Raw genomic sequence first — 14,291 nt, forward strand, 5'->3', positions numbered from 1 at the left:
AGTGTTATGCAAACCCAGGTCTTCTGAGGCCAGTCTCCTGACTTCTCCGGTCACTTGATCGTACATCTCTGCACATAGGATAGGGTCGGTAATGCTCCAGGCAAGTAGCGGCACTGTGGGTATAGTTGGGAAGTACTAGAAAGGCACAGCCCTGGCAGAACTCAGGACAAGAGAAGAATTTGTAGGGCCCCGAGACCTCGTCTCCCAGCCCCAGTACCGAGAAAGTTTCAGGGTCGAAAGCAAGTAAGATAATCCAGAACCCACTGCCAATGAGTGGATTCCGGACTCATAGAAACCCTATAGGACAGAGTAGAGCCACCCCTGTGGGATTCCAAGGTTGTCAGTCTTTACAGGACCAAATGCCTCATCTTTCTCCCAAGGAGTAGATGGGGGGTTCGAACTGCCGAGCTCACATTTAGTAGCTCAGTGTCTAACTCACAAAGCAACCAGAACTCCTTATTTCAACTCCTACCTCAGAGCGATCTTCTAGGACAGAGTAGAGCAACTCCTCCGGGTTTCTGAGTCTGTAGACTTGTATGGACGTACACCAGCCCAAGCAAACCTTCCATAGTCCCTTTATTGTTATTTTACTGAGATACAAGGCAAATATCAGCGTGTAATTGTTTTTGAAACATCTGGGTAAGCAGTGGGAGAAAGATGGGGCTTTCTACTCCCCTGTAAAGAGTTATGGCTCAGAAACTCCCAGGGGGCAGTTTACCCTGTCCTATAGGGTCACTCTGAGTCAACATCGACTTGAGGGCAGTGAGGTGAGCGTAGTGGGTTATGCAGTAGGCTGCTAACTGAGAGGTCAGCAGTTCAAGACCACTACCTGTGCCGATAGACTCGCTGCAGTAGAAAGATGAGGCTATCTGTTCCCATAAAGGTGGTGAGCTAGTTAGTTTATTGTGGCAACCTGGCTGATAAACACGTGGGGTTAATTGAAGGGCAGAGGGATAAATGGCTCAGTGAGCCTCGCCTTTCGAGTTCTCGGGTCTCTTGCTTTCTGATGGTCAGACAAGAATGCAGCTGCCTCAGCCAGTTCCCCGCTTCAGCTGACAAGGCTCACTTCTTGCAAGACATGCCTGAGGAGAAGCCACATGCATCTACCCAGATGCAGCCCTGGGTGCTGGAGCAGCCGTGTGGAGACCCTGCCAGCGCTGAGATGTTTACACATTCACTGGCTCAGCTTTCCTCCTGAAGTCGGCGTCGTTGCGTGTGTTTTGTGAGATGGAGGAGGACTTTGTGGGTTGGTGTTGGACACATGGGTTACTGGGTTAATGTTGGACTTGTGGGCTTGGGCAGCACTGGGTTGGGATGTTTTCTTGATATGCACGTAACCTTTATATAAAACTCTCTCTTATACATGAGTTTCTGTGGATTTGTTTCTCTAAAGTACTCAGACTAATACAGGTGGACAGCCTTGGGAACCCAGAATCAAATTGATGGCAAGGGGTTTTGTTTGGGTTTGGGGTACATAGAGACCTGGGGGAAATTGGACCACCAAAACACTGGAGCCTTACTGGGTGGAACATACAGAGAGCAAGATTTCTCTTCCACTTTTCTTTCAACACTGCCCTTAAGGGGCCTCAAAGAGTGGATCCAAAAAAGCTAATCTTTTAAAATTATTAATCATGTTCTTACTCCAGTATTTTCCTCCAATTGTTTCTCCAGTATTTCCCCAAATTTTGTTGGTCTTCCTTTTTGTGTGTCCCTTACAAGACAAAGGAAGATGGCAACAAAGCAATGAATCGCCCCAAAGATTATCTGCAGGGTAATGAAAAGGAATCTTCATAGAAGCAAAGCCTGATGATGACAGCAAAACTTTCCTCGGCCCGGGATAGAAAGAGCAGCTCTGGCACATACAGGGGAGGGAGCATGCGAGGTCAAGAATTCAGAGGTTAGAGGTTGGTGGGAAACTAAAGATAGGAACAAGGAAAATCTGATTTAATTTCTTTTTAAGGGATGTTGGGAGCAGTGCAGAGCCCATGCCCCTTTCTCAAGTGGAGCCCCAGGAGGTGGTGAGAAGGCACGGCAGGGGCACCTCAATGGATGGCATGAATTGAAGAAGACTGGCTCCTACCTCTTAGGGTTCTCAGCGAGGGCTGACTCTATAGCCTGCAGCCAGCCATTGGCTTCAGAGGACTTCTGCTCACTTATTGCTAACCCTAACAGTAATTGGGATCCTACTTTAAGAATATTTACCTCTGGGAGCAAACCACCCATGCAAGGTGGTCATGACAAAATCCGGGATGCATGTCATAGCTCTTATAGAACAGGCCACAGGAACGGTGTGAGGCCTGCTGCTTGTCTGCTGTGCAGCTGCGTCTGCAAGGCAAACTTCAGTCTGAGACTTGCTTTCATTGTAATCGGGGATCACAACTGTGACAGCCTGGTCGAACAGAACTGACTGAAGGCTGTATGCAAAAGCCACCTACCTCCTAGGGGCCCTGTGAGCAGGGCCTGCGAGCCTGAGGGTCACAGCCCCCCCGGAGCATTGCCTTGGTAAGAGCAGCGAGCCCTGAGTCTGATGCCCACCTAAGGAAAGGGGGACTCAAACTACAGACGGTCTGAGCTTCCGATGCTTTCAGTGCAAACTTCAGTTCTCCTCGGGTCTTGTAGTTTATTAGTTCTTATCTTTGGATCACAAGAGCTTGTGTTCTCCTCCCATGTGGACTTAGCTGATCCCTCACTTAGATGGCTGCTTGTCTTAAGATAAGCCTTTTAAGACCCCAGACGTCCTTTTTGATAACCCAGCACTATCTGATTTCTTCATCAGCCTTTGCCATAGCACCTATATCTCAGTGACCACTTCATGAGGGTCCCAATGTAAGAAGTAATTATAGATTAGCATTTATGATTAAGTGTGAACCCCAAATCCATCATTCACATATGTAAAGTTTATATATATCCTTGGTTCATCTTAGAGACGGCATTGTCAACTTGTTGAGAAATAATTTAAATAATATCCATGAGATATGTGATAACACTACTAATAATATCATTAGTCTAGCCCATAGTATAGGTTTTAAAATAGCATTGACAAAAGGAAGATGTGCCTATGTGGGAAAGCTCTTTAGACTCAAATGCATGGACGCTCATTTGTACAGGTTTAAAAAGTTAAGTAACTGAACCCTACTGTTTAACAAGCAATTAGTTAAATACTGTGATTGTTGGGGTTAGTATGCCTACCTGGCCAATAGGATAAATGGCTCTGCAAGGCACACTCCACCCCCCTCTTGCTTGCTCTCTGGTGATCAGACTAGTGTGCTGCTGCTTTGGCTAGCTCTCTGCCTCAACCAGTGAGCTACACAACCTGTGGGCCAAGCCAACCCATGGATTGTCTAGAGCTTGAGGTTTCTTCGAGACCTACCTCGCCACACTGCCTGTGCGTACATCATCAGAGCTTGAGGCTGGTGGATCCTGTCACCTTGCATTGCTTCAGTTCACTGTCCCATCTGGACCTGCTTCCATGAGCTCCTGACTGTTGGTGACCCACCCTGCTATCTGCTGCCTATGGGCAAACGCTGCCTGCTTTGCCCCAGGGAGAACTCCACTGTTGGCTTCCTTGACCTTGGACTGGGAGCCCACATGCTAAAGGACTTCCAGTATATTAACTGTTCTAGGGAATTAAGTTGAACCGAGCCCTCTGTACTACTGTGTGGACTAATTAGCTGCTATATTCCTTCTCAATGTGTAGACCTATACTCTTATGTATGTATAATCATAAATGTGCTGGTTTTGTTTCTCTAGAGAATCCTGCCTAATATGGCACAGTGCAAAAATTCACTAAGGCAAGGCTATGTCTGTAGGACTAAGGTCACAAAAAAAAAAAAGAAAGAAAAAAAAGAGCATTTCAGTCTATAGGAGTCTTAAGTTGCCAATTATTGAATGTCCCCCAAATTTTCAGGCCTCTCCCCTGAGCTGTTGAGACCAATGAGCGCAGGAACCTAGCCCTGGGAAAGTCCATGCTCAAGAAACATGTGTTGGATAAGGTGTTCTCAGTACACAATGCCTGGCTTCTAACCTGTTCTCCTCTATTGAATGAAGGAGCCACTCCTAGGAGCCCCACATGCGCAAAGGGATGGTGGGAAGCCATACGTTTTAATGGACGGGTTGATTCTGACTCAGTCATACTTAGTCTGTTTGCAACAAGACCAAGTACTGTCCAGTTTGATGCCTGAGAGTATGGACATAGAGTTTAGCCATGAATGTGAAGTTGAGAAAGATTTTATTGAGGCAGGGAAAGAACACCCGGGAGGGAAGGGAGAGCAGAGAAAGGGACAGGAGCATCTTGAGCCCCTGGGGTAGGTTCCGAGACACAACCAGTTAGGTCAGGGAGATTGTGCCTGGCAGTGAGGCAGTGGGACGTATATAGGGTTTGAGCCAAGGACGTATGTTCTGATAAGGGGAAGGCCTTCGGGTGCTGCAGTTGCAGGGTCTGATTCAGGGTGTACTCTGTGAGTAAATCATCCTGGAACCCTGAGGGAAGGGGCTGTACAGACCCGGCCCGGAGAGATGAGCTCCTTGGAACGCTGGAGGCAGGGACTGTACAGTCCAGCTCTGGCCTTGAGAGGTGGGGGGAAGGGGGCCACACAGTCCAGCAGGCTATGTTTCGGGAGAGCTGGGCGAAGCGGCTGCATGGTCCGGACCTGGCCCAAACATCACCATCCTCACAATGGTTATGTCTGAGCCCATTGTTGCAGCCACTGTGTCGACCCATCTTGTTGAGGGCCTCCCCCTCCTTTGCTGACCCTCCACTTCACCAAGCATGATGTCCTTCCTTCTCCAGGGACTGGTCTCTTGTGACATTATGTGTAAAGTATGTAAGACGAAATCTCATTATCTTTGCCTCAAAGGGGCACCCTAGTCTTATGTTTTCCAACACAGATCTGTTTGTCCTTTAGGCAAAGGGACCACTGTGAAAGTGGCAGGGTTTCCTTCTGTGGTGCATCATAAGGTCACTATGGGTAGGGGCCTACTCACTCTGGGGCACCTAACAATGAATTAGCCAGGAATGAGAACAGACTCACTCTCAGGCAGAGGGCATTAGAAAGGGATTACTACCACTCCCTTGAGCAGCCCCCTTTGGGGGCTTGCCTGGGAGTGTCCCTGATGGATATTAGGGTACCGGTAAAGCACAGTCATGAGTCATGCTCTGACTGCCTTGGCTGGAGGGCCCTAGACCAATCTTCTAAGCTCTTCTGTCTACCTTAATATCCGTGTCTTAATCATCTTTCTGTAGTCCCATCCAACCAACAACCGAAGATTGATGTATTGCTTTGCCTTCAATCAGGCTTCTGCGACAGCTCCCTTTGTCCTCTGTAATAGAACTGACATTCTGAGCACCCCATTTGCAGAAGGCTATGGATGACCGTGAAAACTTATTTGCAGAATACCCAAGTAGATTAAGCTTCTACTGAACTCCTTCACATCATTAACCAGGGATGTAAGTAATCTTGCCCGGAGGCAGACCGAATTGGAGAGTGGACTGCCTCCACCCAGTTTAGGGAGAGGCAGTCTCTCTTAGAGGCTTACCTGGCTGTGTCCTTAATGGGACCAATGTCCTTCCTGTACAATGTTCAGTACCAGGACTCAAATATGGGCATGGGTCATACTCTTCCTGCCTTGGTTGGAAGGCTCTGGATCAATCCTCTAAGATCCTCTATGTAACGTAGTGTATGTGCCCCAATCGTGGTCCTCTTTCCACCTCTGTAGTCCCCGCAAGTGTAGCTGTGATGTACTGGTCTGCCACCAACTGACTTTGTGAGTGCCCTTTATTCCATGCCTTTGCCGGTGTCCTGACTCTGACACCTAGGACACCACTGTGGTGGTGGCTTCGTGCCAATGGCTCCCCTCACCTGGATAATGCGTCTGTCTTCATGTCGCCTTTGACCCTCTTAAGATTTAATAAATGTTCACCTTAAATTACAGTTGAGATTTGGGGTGTCCCCTCAAACACCTCCCGGATCCCGATGGAGCCACTGGTTTTCTGTAAACTCGTGCATGCTGTTATAACCTCCTGCTGCTGATATCCCGATCACATGGATTGTCCCCTCTTATCTTTCTCCTTTATAGACTTTATAAATGCTTTCCTTTAATTAAACTCAAGATGTGGGGCCTCCTTAGTCTACTAAACACATTCCCACAATAAGTAAGTGAAGTAAGTTTAGCAGGTGCTAGACAGTGGCAGGACTCTTTTTTTTTTAAACATTTTATTAGGGACTCATACAACTCTTATCACAATAATTGACAACCTGCCCCCACCCCCCGGCTGCCCCTTTCGGATCTGTTGTTACCAGAACTTCCGTTTCCCAAGAGAGGAGTTAAAACGCTGACTTCTTTGTGAAATTGCTCATCTTTAAATAAGGGCAAGTACCATAAGTCTAAGATGACTTAAGTCACTGTGGAAGACCAGTGAAATGTTATCTGTAGGTTGGATCAAGGGACCCTCGTGGCACAGTGGTGATGAGTTTGGCGGCTATCTGGAAAGTCAATAGTTCGAAACCACCAGTCGCTCCAGAGGAGAAAGATGGGACTTTCTACTCCTGTAAGTAGTCACTGCCTTGTAAACTCACTGGAGCAATTCTACCCTCTCCTACGGGGTTGCTCTGAGCCATAAGATAGCACTGAGTTTTACAGGCCAGATTAAAGAGTCCTGGAGGTGCAGTAAGGCACTCTGGTGGTAAGTGGTTATGCATTGATATGTTAACCATCCAGCTCCCAGGGAGAAAAATGGAGCTTTCTACTACCTTAAAGAGTGACAGTCTCAGAAATCCACAGGGACAGTTCTGCCCTGTCCTAGAGGGTCGCTGTGAGTCAGCATCGACTCCATGGCAGGAAGTTTGAGTTTGGTTCTTTGGTGTCTCAGTGGGTTAAGCGCTCTGCAGCTAACCCAAAGGGGGGCAGTGTGAACCCACCAGCTACTCCGCAGCACAAACCGGTACCAGTCTGCTCCTGTGCCCACGGGCAGCCTGGGCAACCCTGCAGGGCAATTTGTCTTGGAGGGTCACTACACTATGAGTCAGAATTGACTCCAGGGCAGTGGGGTGGGGTTCTGTTGTAGGCTGCATTCCCCTGCAGGCCACCTCTGGATTAGAAATTTCAAAGAATCAGGAAAGGCGAAGAATAAGTTGCCCCCGGTGGTCCAGGAGCCCTGGAAGTGTAGTGGTTGTGTTGGGCTGTGATCTGCATGGTTGGCAGTTCAAAACCACTGGGAAGCTCTGAGGGAGAAAGACAGCAACCTTCTTGGGAACCCACAGGAGGTGGCTATGAGTCAGCAGTGACTCGATGGCAGGGAGTCTGGTTCTGGTGTTCGCCCCTGGAGGTAGTTGGAACCATGGGTGGTGGCGGGTAGGTAGAAAGCTGGGGTGGGGGAAGACCTGGGCTCCCTTCCTAGCCTTTGCACTTCACATGCAGCCAGCACTCCCTCAGCGTTGTCGGAGTGGGGTGTTTGCTGTTAACTGGGAACAGGTTTCCATGGTGTTTACAGACTGAACGGGGCGAGGGAAGAAGGACGGGCGATGCATTTCTGAATATCCACCGGTGAAATCTCTATGGATCCACAAGTCACCCCGGGCCAACGCAGGGTGGGAAGGGCTGTGTTCAGCAGCACGTAGGACGGCTGCAAGGCAGAGGCGACTGCAGGGCAGCCCTTTCAGGTTGACACAGGGTGATACCAGGTAGGAAGGAGACCGTGGCCATCTGCGCTGGGAAAAGCCCCACGCTCGTTTCCCAGATGGTATCAAGGGAGTTGGTCCTGCCTGACAGACAGGAGGCTCCACTGGAGGACAGCGCCTCCTCCCACCGGCCACCTGGCTCTCTGTGGAAATTTCCTATCTGGGGCCTTAGTACCACCTAGTGGATGTCACAGGAAGAGCTGTCAGTTTCCACCTCCGGATGGGTGAGCACAAAGCCTCGGACAGTAAATGCACCCGAGAAATTTCCCAACGGACCTGGTGAGGATGGCAGGAGAGGAGAGCCACAGAGAAAGCCAGAGGCCCGCAAATCATTACAAAAAAAAACGTCGCTGCCTTGTCTGGGGTAGGCATAAACTCCGGGCAGCAGTAGGGTCATGGCAAGGTGGAGGGAAATCAGTGGAACTTGGCCTGGATGCCCTTTCAGGGGACACAGTGGTCAGAACTGATGGAAACCACCTCCCCTGGCAGCCCAAGGAGACTGCGAGTCATGCACCATCTTTTTTGTTTGTTTGAAATACTTTTTCTGGGGGCTCTTACATCTCTTATCACAATCCATACATTCACCCAGTGTGTCAAGCACATTTGCACATATGCTGCCATCATCATTTTCAAAGCATTCTCTTCCCACTTAAGCCTCTGATATCAGTTCCCCATTTCTTCCCCCTCCCTCTCCTGCCAACCCTACCTTAAGAACCCTTGATAAGTTATAGATTATCATTTTCATATCTTACATTGTCCTCCGTTGCCTCTCACCCACTTCTGTTATTCGTCCCACTGGGAGTTATAGATGGATCCTTGTGACTGATTCCCTCTCTCTCCTCACCCTCCCCTATTCCTCCGGTATCTCTACTCTCATTGTTGACCCAAAGAGGTTTATCTATCCTGGATTCCCTGTTTCGGGCTCTTATCTGTAGCAGTGTGCAGGTTCTGGTCTAATCCAATTTGTAAGGTAGAATTGAGGTCATGATAGTGGGGGGAAGGAAGCACCAAAGAACTAGAGGAAAGTTGGGTTGTTTCGTTGGTGCTACACTGCACCCTGACTGGTTCATCTCTTCTCTGTGACCCCTCTGTGAGGGGATGTCCAATTGTCTACAGATGGGCATTGGGTCTCCACTCCATGCACACACCCCCCATCTACATTGGGTATGATTTTGTTCCAGGTCTTAGATAGCTGATGCCTGATCCCATCGACACCTCGTGATCACACAGGCTGGTGTGCTTCTTCCATGTGGGCTTTGTTGCTTCTCAGCTAGATAGCCGCTTGTTTATCTTCAAGCCTTTAAGACCCCAGTTGCTAGATCTTTTGATAGCCGGGCACCATCAGCTTTCTTCATCACATTTGCACCCATTTTGTCTTCAGCAATAGTGTTGGGAAGGTGAGCATCCCAGAATGCCGGATTATTAAAACAAAGTGTTCTTTTGTTGAGGGAGTACTTGATTTGAGACCCAATGTCCATCTGCAACCTTAATTCTTATCATACAGATTTGTACCTAGTTCTATTCCCCTCTTGATATATATATTTACATATGCACATGCCTGTATTTAGACCTCTATAAATGTCCTTTGCCTCTTGGTTCTTTCTTCTACTTCCTTTTACTTTCCTCATGTCCCACCATCATGTTCAGCCTTCATTTGAGTTTAGTAATTCCTCGCTGCTACATTGCCTTTGATTAAGCCCCACTAGGCATTCCACGCCCTTCTACTGATTTTAGTTCACTTGTTGCCTTGTCCCTGAGTTGGTTCCTCCCCTCCCCCTTCCTTTCTCCCACTTCCCCTTCTGCTGTATTTCCCCAGAACCATTGATTCCGTTCTTTTCATCTCCGAATGATTTATCCCGCCTATTTTATCTAGACAGACATGCAGATACATTAATAAACACAAAAAACAACCAAGCCAAAGAAAACAACACATATAAATGAAATATCAACAAAATAAAACAAATAAAAGCCAAATAAAACAACACATATAAATGAAATATCAACAAAATAAAACAAATAAAAGCCAAATAAAACAACAAAGGAAGCCAAGACCAACAAACCAATAAAACAACAAAAAGAAAGCCACTGACAAAAATGGGAAAGCCTATAAATAGTTCAAGGTCTGTTTACGAGTGTTTTCCAGTTGAGTGTGATGGGGTTCCACACTGTCTCCAAAGTGTATTTTGGGGATTTCCTGGGATTTCCTCACTTTGCTCCCCTTGCTGCTCTGTTGCATGTCCTTAGTGTTTCGCCCCAGAGTGATGGGGTCAGATTGTGCACAATTCCTGCACTGTGTCTCCAGTGTTGTTCCCTGCAGTGCTATGGTTCAGTGAGGGACGTCGTGTCCCATGGTGGGGCCGGCCCTATGGTCCTCTCTGTGTGTTGTCTGCTCTGAGCAGGAATACTGTCCTTGGGGCTTGGTGGGCCAGATGTCCTTCCCTCCCTCTCCATCCCTCTTCATTTCTCCTGTGTGCTCTTATCAGACATGTCCCTCTCCCCAAGTTGTAGCCCCAGTGATGTCCTCTGACATGCATTCTTCTGAGGGGGGGGGCGGGGACTGTCCACATAGTGGGGATTGGGGCCGGCCCCTTGGATCTTTCTGTTGGTTCCCTGGCACATGCCGGTATGCTGTATTCCCGTCTTGGTACATCGGGTTGAAGCCTGGTCTCTCTCTCCTTCTCCTGTGGAGATATAAACAATACCCTCCCCTTGGGTGGGGTGGGGTGGGTTAGTGCCCTGCTCCACCCCCTACCAATGTCTTTTTAAAAATCTTTCTTTCCCCCCTTTATTTAGTTGGCTGCCATATGTATCCCTGGATTGGGTTTGGTCCCTCCCCCATAGTTGCTGGGCCTCACCCCAGGAATGCATGTATATAATAGCTTTTGCCTTGGTTTTTTTTTCTAAAGCTTACCTCAGTGGGCTCATGTTGTATTTGTGCTTTTGATGCCCCATCTTTTCTCCAAATCCCCACCCTGGCGGCTCAAAGGCTCACAAGACTTGTTTCTGTAGCCATGGCATGGGTTCCCACTCAGGGCATGATGTGTGTCAGGGTGAACTGCACATACCCCATGCTGTTCCCAATGACCGGATTTTCGGAAACCGATGGCAAAGCCTTTGTTCCCAGGCACCTCTGGTAGACTCAAATCTCCAGGCTTTCACAAAGCTGTGGGGTGTCTGACTGTTCGCCCCACCCCAAGACTCCCAGGAAAAATCAGATAGCCCATGGCCATTGAACCCATTCTGACTCAGAGGGAGGCTTTATGCCTGAGGGAGAACAGACAGCCTCACCTTTCTCCTACTGAGTACATAATGGCTTTGAACTGCTGATCCTGAAGTTAGCAATGCTCCTTAGACAACGCAGCACCAATAAACATGAAACCAAATTCACTGTTATTGTGGCTGGAGAGCCGGAGCTGGCCCGGGATCCTGAGCAGTTTTTCTTCTCTTGGCTGTGGGAACCGAGGTCAGTCAGTTTCCAAGGACGTCCTCAGCCAGCATCCCCTTCCACCCCCCAACATCAGAATGATAGTCCCGTGGGGACTGGAAGAGGGGCAGGGAGGCGGCCGATAGCATGGATAACTATATACCCCACCCAAGGGGGTGAACAACAGAACGGTATGTGAAAGGCGATAGCGGATGGTGTAAGATGCAGGGTAGACAGACAGACAGACAAGGGTTCCTGGGGGGTTGGGTAGGGATAAATGGGAGCTGATCTCGAGGAGTGCAAGAAAGGACATGTTTGGAAACTGACTGTGGTAGCAATTGTACAGTCCTGCTTGATGTGACAGAACTATGAAATGTTATCACGTCTGTAAGAGCTCCCAATAAAATGACTAAAAAAAAGAAATTCAGTCATCGAGTTGATTCTGACTCAAGATCGATTCCGACTCACAGCAACGCTGTCGGGCAGGGTCAAACTGCCCTGGCGGGTTTCTGCGAGTACAACTCTTTATAGGAGTAGAAAGCTTTGCCTTCCTCCAAAGGGGCGCCTGGTGGTTTCAAACTGCTGGCCATGGCCCTTAGCAGCCTAACGTGTAACCTTCATGCCACCAAGGCTCCATGAGCTAAGTACTAAGCCCAGATCAACGTTGGCGGCCGACTTCACCCCTTTCCACAAGCAGCATCCGTGTGCATGCCCTTTCAAATCCACTGTATTGGGTGCGCTGGTCAGTCGACGTGACTGGCCGTTTCCCCTCCGTTCTTTCCATCCTGTTACTTGGAAAGCCTCCATCTCTGTTTATCTGCTCTCTCTGCGCTATACTGACACCAACGAACATCTTCTCCAAACCAGTGTTTTCCTAAAATCCGCTTGCTTGAGGATACCTGGTCTCAGGGCCCTCCCCAGCCTGAATGCGCCCCCTCCCATGCCTCCGTGCCAGTGCGTCTGTCTCCATTCTCCTTTGCTGATGGGTATCTGTGGGTTTCACAGGTCCCAGGTGTGCAACATGGAACACACGCTGTTTCCTCTGCCCTTCACCTGAAAGCCCGGGGGAGGCTGAGCCATGGAGGTCCTGCCAGCCCTGCACTTCAGCCTCATCTTGGTGTTCTGAAACGTCACACCCACCCAAGCCAACACAGTTCCTGCCAAGTAGACCTGCTTCTCAGGGTGTGAGCTCCATGCATGCTCTGGGGGAAGGAGGCCCGCGGGGCTGTCTCCTAAGGCAACTCATGGTTCGCAGCCACTCTGCACCACCTCCGCCCACACCAAGCCAGGACTTTTGTCACGCTGGCCTCCAGTCTCCGTGCTGCTGTGGGAGAAGGTGGCATCCTAGCTGGGGAGCCTTTCCTTCTGCACAGCGTGTCGAGGCTGCAGCGACACCACCTGCATGGTTTCCGGGGACTATTGGTGGCGCCTGTGGGTACTGACATCCAGATCTCTGGAAGTTTGTGAGGAAGACCACCAGCACTCACTGGAACACACGAAGTCTATGTCATTGAGTCAATTGTCCGACGGCTCCTGTGGGTTTTCAAGAATGCCTGCTCTTGACGGGAGCAGAAAGCCTCATCCTTCTCCCATGAAGCGACTAGGGGCTTTGAACCACTGACCTCGGGGTAAACAATCTTGTGTGTAACCTGCTACTTGACGAGGGCTCCTTGGGACACACAAGAGACCTGGAACCCCATGTTCTCAAGCCATCAACAACTGCCCCTTTAGTTTTTCGATGGTAAGGCCTTTTGGGTCTTAAAGCGCTTGTCCCGGGCAGCTGAGATCTCTCAGGAATCAGCTGTGTGACGTAAAGACTGCTTTCTTCCTTCCTTGCTACACCCAGGACTCTGCAGAGGAGCGGCCCCGGCATTTGGAAGAGGTGGAGTCCAGCAGGCATCTGCACAGCCAGCCCCTGGCCCAAACAGGCAGGTGGGGGATGGGGAGAGGAACTTGGCCTTGTACAGGAAGATTCCAGGGAGAGTGATGGGGGGCAACCGGGAACCCTGGAAACTACCAGAGGTCCCCTAGGCGCAAACCTGAGGAAACACGTCACTCTAGTCCCAGAGAAGCGGGGATGTCAGTAGGGGAACAGGGACAAGGGGCTATGTCGAGAGCCTTCGTCAATGTATTAGGGGGAATGGCTTGAGAAAGAAGGCCCACGGTAACTTGGACTTCCCCAGTGGCAAGTTGTAACATACTGCTTGAAGCGCCGATCAGTCTGACTGGAGAGCCCCTCCCAGTGACTACGGCAGAGGCAGGCTCCGACAAAGTGTGTGCTCAGAGTTCTCCATGAGACGGCAGCTTACCAAGCCATCTCACCTGGGAAAGAAGCTGCTCTAAGGAGCGGAGGCCCAAGCGCCATGGGCAGCAGGGCATGGGGATTCGTAAGGGGCCTGACTGTCCCGACCCGGGCTCCAGAGTGCCTCACCATCCCCCTTGAGCAGTCTCAGATGTGTGCACGGAGCAGAACGGAGCTGTGACGTGCGGGGGAGGTAGGGACCCTGTCCTTTCTGGAAGTGGCAGGAGGCTCTCGCGTTTACATCACGGCTGAGTGAGTAAGTAGATCGTGACTTGCAGCAACCTTGTTGTGGATGAGCTGGAAATTCGGAGCATGAGTGTGTGGGAGGCTGCCGTTGAACCTTGAAAGCCGGAGATCCATTTTGAGGCTCCCCGTGGAGGGGTAGGGAATTGCCTGGGCGTGTCCTTGATGGAACTCTGGGGTACTAGAGTGGGCATGGGCAGGGCTCACTTTGACCAGAAGGGGCCTGGATCAATCTCGTCAGCTACCGAGCAGTCATGTGTCCCAATGATGGTCGCACTCCCGCTTCAGCAGCCCCTCCTGCCTCGACTCCTTCAGTGTCTTATTGAAGTGGCTGATTATTCTGTAAACCCTCAGACGCCATTATGACCTCATGCCAACGCCCCCTATCCGATGATGTCTTTGACACTCTTTAAGATTTATTATAAGGGAGTCCTGGTGGCTTAATGGCTAAATGTAAGCCTACTAACCTAATGGTTGGTGGTTCAAACCCACCATCCGCCGCACGGAAGGAAAGGCCTGATGGTCTTCTCCTGTAATGATACAGCTGCCCTATGGGAGGGATACAGCTGCCCCATAGGAGAAAGAAGCCACAGTGTACTTCTGAGTTGGAACTGATGTGATAGCAGCGATGGATGGAGACCCAATA

This window comes from Tenrec ecaudatus, chromosome 6, assembly GCF_050624435.1.
Source record: "Tenrec ecaudatus isolate mTenEca1 chromosome 6, mTenEca1.hap1, whole genome shotgun sequence".
In the NCBI taxonomy this organism is placed as follows: domain Eukaryota; kingdom Metazoa; phylum Chordata; class Mammalia; order Afrosoricida; family Tenrecidae; genus Tenrec; species Tenrec ecaudatus.